At 44.3% G+C, this 7684-nt stretch overlaps 1 protein-coding gene across 2 annotated transcripts in view; it reads left to right on the top strand.

The window, feature by feature from the left end:
- The first annotated feature begins 6 nt into the window (after positions 1–6).
- The window catches only part of MARCH3 (membrane associated ring-CH-type finger 3), a 139178-nt gene continuing 131500 nt past the window's right edge, over positions 7–7684 (top strand). For both annotated transcript variants that reach the window (XM_019516853.1, XM_019516851.1), the window contains exon 1: positions 7–94. The gene's annotated coding sequence lies outside the window, so the exon portion shown is untranslated. The remainder of the gene's footprint in view (positions 95–7684) is intronic.

The following is a 7684-nucleotide window of genomic DNA, read 5'->3' as shown; positions in this document are numbered from 1 at the left end:
CGCCCGCCCGCCCGCAGCATGCCCCGCGGCGCGGCGTCCCGGCCAGCAGCGGTCGGGGGCAGAAGTTGAAGGCGCCGGGAGCTGCCCGAGGAGGGTAAGTTGCCCCTCTCCTGCCTGGGCTCTGCCTGCGCCGGGGCTGGGGGGCAGAAAACGGCCCTCTGCCCGCCTGGGGGGCTCCCTCCGGCGAGGCTGAACTTCCCCCTGGAAGATGCGTCTCTCGCCCTAAAACTTGAGCGTGCCATTACAAGCCCCCGCCTCCCCCAGGAGCACGATGAGCAGGAAAACTGCCCCTGCTCCCCGCCTCCCCGCGGGGCAGGACTTTGTTTCCTTGCGTCCCTTTGCCTGGGAGCCGCTCGGCTGCGGTTCAGGTGCTGCCCTGGGACAGCGGCCATGACCGGCGTCCGCCACCGAAGGATGAAAGTTGAACTTCTGTCCCTGTCGCTACTTGGAACAAGAAGCTTTTAAAAAAATTCTTTATTCATTAGAGAGCCCGGTTCTGCGCTCCACCAAGGCAACAGTGGGAAGGATTCTGGACCAGCGAGTCCCCTTCCTTGTCCGCCCAGTTGATTACCTTCCCTAACTCATAGATTTTTTTTTTTTTAAAGACAAGGGGAACTATTTGAATAGACCTCAGGTTGTGAACCAGAGATGATTGGCATACATGGCCTCTGTAGCAATACCACACGCACACGCACGTGCACGTGTAGGTATGACACCTGACATGCAGGCGTGGTGATCCATTCACATTATTTTTTTAAAAAGCCCATAAACCTATAGCATGGAACCATTGGACATCGCAGTACCGACTGACGAGAGCTAGAGCACTGGAGGTTAAGGCTCATGCAGCATCCCTAACTCTTACTGATGTAGCTGCTTTCCCCTAAGACGGAGAGAGCCGAGACGGTGGCTTCTTTATATACTGAAAATATGGCTATAATAATCACACCATTCAGTTCAATTTCTGATTTTTTTTTGTACATGCGGGCAGTATTTATGTGATGAAATACATGCGCACGCTCTGTTTTAGAACTAATATGCATTGATTTCTTTGAACGGACATCATTTTATAACAGTTATGGAGATCAACACAAACTGCCAGGAGCGTTATAAAATAAGAATCTGGGTTATTAGAGGGAAGAGGTTGTGATATGTGTAAGGAATATGTGGAAAACTCAGTCTTGAACTTCCTCTGGACACTAGGTAGGAGAGAGGCAGGCTAGCTATCTGTATTAGATGTTGCATCTTCCTCTGGGAAGGAGTGTGCATCTGAGCCTGTGCCCATGAACTTTACATGCACTTGGTTCAACACCGCTCAGTACAAACTTCACACTGCTGGTTTACAGCCCAACAGCTAGCCACTCAGCCCATCTGTTAAAATATAACATGTATACTCCAGTCAAACAACTGGGAAGAGCAAACAAACAATAAGACATAATGTAAGGAGGCACATGTATTAACTTCTGTCTTGATATTACTTAATGGAGAATGAAGTCTTTGAGGACAAGCCACATTTATGAAAGTGCTGGTTCATTTGTTTTGTTTTGTTTTGTTTACACGTTTTTTTGGACAGACTTGGAAAACCATATAGGAGATTTGTAGAATTTGACATACCTAAATAAAAATGAAGTTAAGGATGGGAAAACTCTTTCCCTGTTGTAATGGATTCTTACTTCGATATATTATAGAAAAAAAATTGAAGTGTAATTTTACCTCTGCTTCCAGAAACATTGCAGCCAAAAAGCTGTAAGTGTTTATTCAACTAACTATTCCAGCCTCTAGATTATTCTAGCTACTAGACTTAAGAGTTTTGCAATGCTGAGGAAAAACCAGGTCTTTATGGATTTATATAAAATTAAAACCAACCCACCTAGAGGTTCAGCCTAGAAGGACCTCTCCCCTTTTTAAGAGATTTAGCCAATATTTGTTCAGCATTCTGAAGATGTAAAAAGGTTAAAACTGCCAAATACCATTCTCTGCACATTTTGTAAAACAGCTCAACTTCAATCTCAGCAAAATTGTGCTGTTTATGTCTTTCACATACCTTCAAAGATGGTCTGGATATTTAAGAGCAGGAGAAAAAGCAGTTTGGTAAGGAGAAACTACATGTAGAAATCTAGCCATTTCCAAATCAATAAGCCATATAAAGCAAAGGCATTCCTCTATTCACTATTTATCTATGAAAAAGTTATAATACTGTTATGAGGATATTTAAATCACACCCTACGCCCAATGAAATCTTTAGCAGCAGTGGAGTTCAAGCCAGTAATTGCTATACTAACCTTATTAGAAACCAGCCGATGCAGATTCTGTCAAAAGAACCTTATAGGTGAACCCATTCACTTGCACTGATCCCCACTGTTTGCAAGTGGAGGTACACACAGCCCAAAAGATCAGATCCTCAGTTGCCTGAATATATGATATACAGAAAAGTGTTTCAGATGTGAGCCCATCCTGGTTGCTATTTTGGGCATTTGAAATATTGCTCTCTATCTACTTTGTGTAATAGTTTAGTTTTAAAGCTCTACAGTCTATGGCAGTGGTGATCAACTTTCTGGCCTTGCAGGCAGGAAAAGTAGTAGCATGGTTCATCCTGGACTGGATCCCGTGAGCCAGATAGAGTGTGGGTTTGGTGCATGAAGTTTGTCCAGGGGTGCACCCCTGTGCACTCAGTACAGCCACAGAGCTACCCCACATGCCCTGTCTGGCCATGGAGCAACCCTGCATGCTGACCCAACCCTACATACCTCATCTGGCCATGGAGCCTCCCCACATGCCGGTCTATGTCATCTGGTTCATGGGGCTCCCCAAGGGTCCGGAAATTTGGCAGCCAAGGAAGGGTGATGGTGTGAATTGCCACAGCTTCCAAAGATGTTTCCAGAGCCTTGGCAATTTGTGCAGCTAGTGCTCCCCTGCTACAAAATTTCTGGACCCATGGGATGACAGCCCTGTGGAGCTGAAGATTGGGCATCATTTGCCTATGACTACGTGTAAGGTATAACCAAATAATCTGTGTGCGGCTATCCTAGTGATGCATATGGTTTTTATAGTTAATTTTACATTAATATGGATGGAAGTTACTAGTTTTAAAACTTTCACATGGTGGAACAGGTTAGCTTTTATTATAGACAATAGCTATTTCACTCCCACATGGGCATAATTAATCAATGGCCTGGAAGATGGAATGGAGTGCACACTCAGCAAGTTTGCAGATAACACCAAGCTGGAGGGAGTAGTAGTGCAGGACCCTGCACTTGTCCTTATTGAACCTCATGAATCTGGAGGATTGAGAGAGACCTGGACAAATTGGAGGATTGGACCAAAAGAAGTCCTTATTGAACCCCATGAGATTTCTTTTGGTCCAATCGTCCAATTTGTCCAGGTCTCTCTCAATCCTCCAGATTCACAAGGTTCAATAAGGACAAGTGCAGGGTTCTGCGCTTAAGTCAGAACAACCCCATATACACACCGCGGTACAGGTTGGGGATCAACCAGCTAAGCAACAGCTCTGCAGAACAGGACCTGGGATTATATTGGACAATAAGTGGAATGAGCCAGCAGTGTGCCTTTGTTGCAAAGGCGGCTAACGGCATACTGGGCTACATTTACTGTGAACATTTCTAGCAGATCCAGGGAAGTGATTATTTGCCTCTATTCTGCACTGGTGAGGCCACATCTGCAGTATTGTCTAGTTTTGCCCCCCCCCCCCCACTACAGAAAGGATGTGGACAAATTGGAGAGTGTGCAGCGGAGGGCAACAAAAATGGCTAGAGGGCTGGGGCACATGACTTCTGAGTAGAGGCTGAGGGGACTGGGTTTATTTAATCTGGAGAACAGAAGACTGAGAGGGGATTTAATAGCAGCCTTCAGCTACTTGAAGTGGGGTTCCAGAGAGGATGGAATTAGACCGTTCTCAGTGGTGGCAGGTGACAGTACAAGGAGCAATGGTCTAAAGTTGCAGTTAGGGGAGTTGGGAGTTTAGGTTTGATACTAAGAAGAATTCTCTCATGAGAGTAGTAAAGCGCTGGAACAGGTTACCCAGTGAGGTTGTAGAATCTTGATCCTTGGAGGTTTTTAAGACCTGGGTAGACAAAATTTTGCCTGGGCTGGGATGGGCTAGTTAGGGATGGTTCTGCTTTGAACAGGGGTTGGACTAGATGACCTCCTGGGGTCCCTTCCAACCCTCATTTTCTATGATTCTATCATCCTTAAATGTACATTTGCAGATTTTTAAGGCTGGGAGGGTCCTTTACTGTCACTTAGTGTGACATTTTGGTAAACAGAGGCCTTAGAATTTCACCAGGTGGTTTCTGCATCAAGCCCACAACTTTTGTTCAAGGAGAGCTCTCATGCCACTGAGTATGCTAGGAATTTAAGGGTGCATAGAATCTTGAGCAGGGTAGAGTCATAAGTAGCTATTAATATCCACTACTCCTTATATCTGTAATTGAGTAAGAACTATTTTGGTGTATCATACAGTTGTGTACTTAGTTCCCATTAAAATATCTCTAGATAATCTTGTTTCTTTTGGTATGCATTCTGGTAAGAGCCTTTTGCTACTACCCCTACAGAAAGGATGGGAACTTTGTGCTGCTATTGAGATAGAGGTACTTCCTTGAATTGAGCTAGGAATTGGTCTTGGGAAGAAAACTTGTCTCAATTCACAGTTCCACAATGGTATCCATCTATCTGCCTTTTCATGCCATTCCTTTGTTTTTGCTGGATTCTGCCTATTGTTACACAAGTCAGATTCTGAGGGTTCTCTATCTTTTCCATGGCTGGTGTATTGTTGGAGAGAGTTTGCTTCCGAGATTGTTTTGTACCAGTTTAATAGAGCCATAAGTCCACTGTTCACTGGAGGTAATCCGGATTTACTTTGCTTCCTGTGAGCAGCTACTCTTTACTCATGTGTTCTGTTTTAGACCTGGTCAGTGCCTCAGCTATTGTGTATCCTCTGCAGTGGATTTTGAATCCCTTGTCTGTGCTTCTTTTCTCTGGACTAAAAATGCTTTGCTGGGTAAGATGATTGTAACTACTTATCCTCTGATATGTGCCTTGCTATAGAAATCTATGCTTTTGTAACCTCCAGAGTGGATTACTGCAATGTATCCTACAAGGACCAACCCTTTCAGATTCTTTAGAAGATGCCAAATACAGCTGGTGGTGCTAACCACAGGAAATCTATTACACTACTTCTCTAAAAATTATACTGGTTTCCTATTTGTATCTGTGACTTGCTTTCAAGTATAGACAAAGGTGTTGATAGCAACCTATAAAGCATTGTGTGGTTTGGCTCAAGTTCTTCTGAGGGTCCCCCCACAAACACTTTAGCTATATGCCACCATAATCAGTTGTCAAATGGGTAGATCTTTCTGACCACCCCAGAGCAGACTTTGTCAATGCATCCAAATGGATGGATCAACTTGACTCTAAAGATTGCTTCCTCCTTGCTGCTTGGGTTGATCAAGAATGCTGCCTTTTAGGATTCTATTTGAGACCAGTCCCTTTGCCGGAGGTAGGATGATTGAACATCAAAATCAGCAAAGCATCAGTTTAACAAAGAGGTTGACAGAATCACAAGGGTCATGCTACATGCCTAGGATGTGGCTGTGTACACTAGATCAAGTAGGAAAGAGCCACTAGATTAAGGGGCTGGGAGGAGATGGGGAAAAAAAGTGGCAAAAAGAAGGAATGAGGTATAGTCTCAAACAGAAGCCTAGCGAGATGTGGAAAATTGATTTGGACCAATTACAGGAGCAGAAAAATCAGAGAGAGCAATGGCATATCTGTATCAGGGGTGGGCAAAGTGGCAGATCCAGCCAGCAGCTGGACTCTGCCCCAGCTCCTTGCAGCGGTGACAGCATGGTCCTGAGCCAGGGCCGAGCCACAAGCCATTGCCTGCATGCCCCTGCCTGGAGCATGCAGGCTGCAGATTGTGGCTGTGCTCAGGCCCCAGATCAAGCTGCCCCCATCACAAGGTCCCAGCAGCTCATCCCCCTGCCATGTGCCTTACCAGCCTGGCTGAGGCCAGTCTCCATGGCAACCCCAGCCTTGCAGTATCACAGCACAGGTGTGGCTGAGATCCCCATGGAGACTGGCCCCAGCCATGCAGGCAGGGACTACTGGGAAATGGAGTCCACTGCCGACCTGCAGGCCAAACTTTTCCTGCCCCTGGTCTATACTGTACTGAGTGGCACTAGAAAGCATGCTGTAGATAAATGAGTGTGCCTCTACTCACTTGCTGCATACACCACATGCATTAAAAATGACCTACCGTGGATACCAGAAGCCATTTAGCCACAGTAGCAGAAGACTCTCTGGTAAATGTGAGGTACTATACCCTCCATACTGCCATGGTTAGGCGGTTTCCTGGACTTTTGGCTACACTAGGACTGTGTAGTGTACCTGACCTGAAGGGAGAAAGTAAGGGAAGAAGGGAAAGGGGAGAAAGAGATAACAGTGGGAAAATAGATTAAAGAACAGCGGGATAGTGCAGCAGGAGCAAATAGGAGAATAAACAATAAAGAAGAAGAGAACAACCAAACAAAAATAGGATATGTATATCAGGAGAAAAAAAGAAGAAAAAAAAAAATCAGTCCTGCCAGGTCCTTTCTTACATCACTAGAACTCACGTACCATTAACACACAGTGGTGCCACCAACATAGGTTACTATTTAAATTAGTTAACTGTGAATCCACAGAGCTTTCACTTTGAAGGCTGTCAGTGATTGCTTATTTTATTCTTGCTCAGGGGATGTTGTGCTGTTCCTGCTGGAAGCTGTTAGGTACTGAGTAGCTACTCCTTTCAGTTAGCTCATTGGGACAGAGCTCACTTAAGTCAGATCTCAGTTGTGGGTGATGAGTACTTTGCAAAATGTTTTTGCTGCCAAAAGCCATGTTTTATCTAAAAGAAAGACCAAGATGAAGTCTGTTCCTAATTCACGTAGCTTATTTCTCTCTCCCTGCAGTAGATATGATAAATGCACTCAAGGACATATCTGGCATAAGAAAGTATATAAATAATGGAAAAAAAATGGTAGGCATTTTTTACCTGCCCCCCGCTACCCCCAATTTGTTTTTCCAACCTTACTAGATAGCTTGCTAGTGTTTGCATATATCTATCAAACTGGCAATAGTCTAGTGATGTATATTACTCTTAAAGATGGCTGTGGCCAAGCAAAACTAGCCCAAAAGACCCACTATGGAGAACTTAATAAGATAGTTTTATTTTTGAAGTGTGAGTTTGATTGTGTGAGAATGTTTGCCACAAAAAAACCTCACGTTATTTAGAACTACCAAGGTGAAACAGAACATTTAGGATTATAGGCAAGGACCACATGAGGTCCTTTACTCTAGCCTCCTGCTCAAGTCAGGATCATCCCCGACTGAACCATTCCAGTCAAGTATCTGTCTAACCTGCTCTTGAAAATTTACAGGGGAAAATCTTGCCATAGCCATCTGTATTTCTTGCTATATCAGTTCACATTTTATTGTAGTTTTGTTATTTTGTTATACAATTTCCCCATCTCCTGTACTTTTCCTAGAAAATAGAACACCCTTGATCCCTCTTTAGCTACTGAACTTAAATGTATTGAAATGTAAATTAAAGTAACTGTGGAAGAAAAAAGCTAATATGTCTCTCCCCACTATCTGATAAGTTTATCCAAGATGCAACCCCCCCCCCCCC

This window comes from Gavialis gangeticus, unplaced genomic scaffold, assembly GCF_001723915.1.
Source record: "Gavialis gangeticus isolate Ggan-Ray unplaced genomic scaffold, GavGan_comp1, whole genome shotgun sequence".
Classification (NCBI taxonomy): domain Eukaryota; kingdom Metazoa; phylum Chordata; order Crocodylia; family Gavialidae; genus Gavialis; species Gavialis gangeticus.
This window is presented reverse-complemented; position numbering and strand designations above follow the sequence as displayed.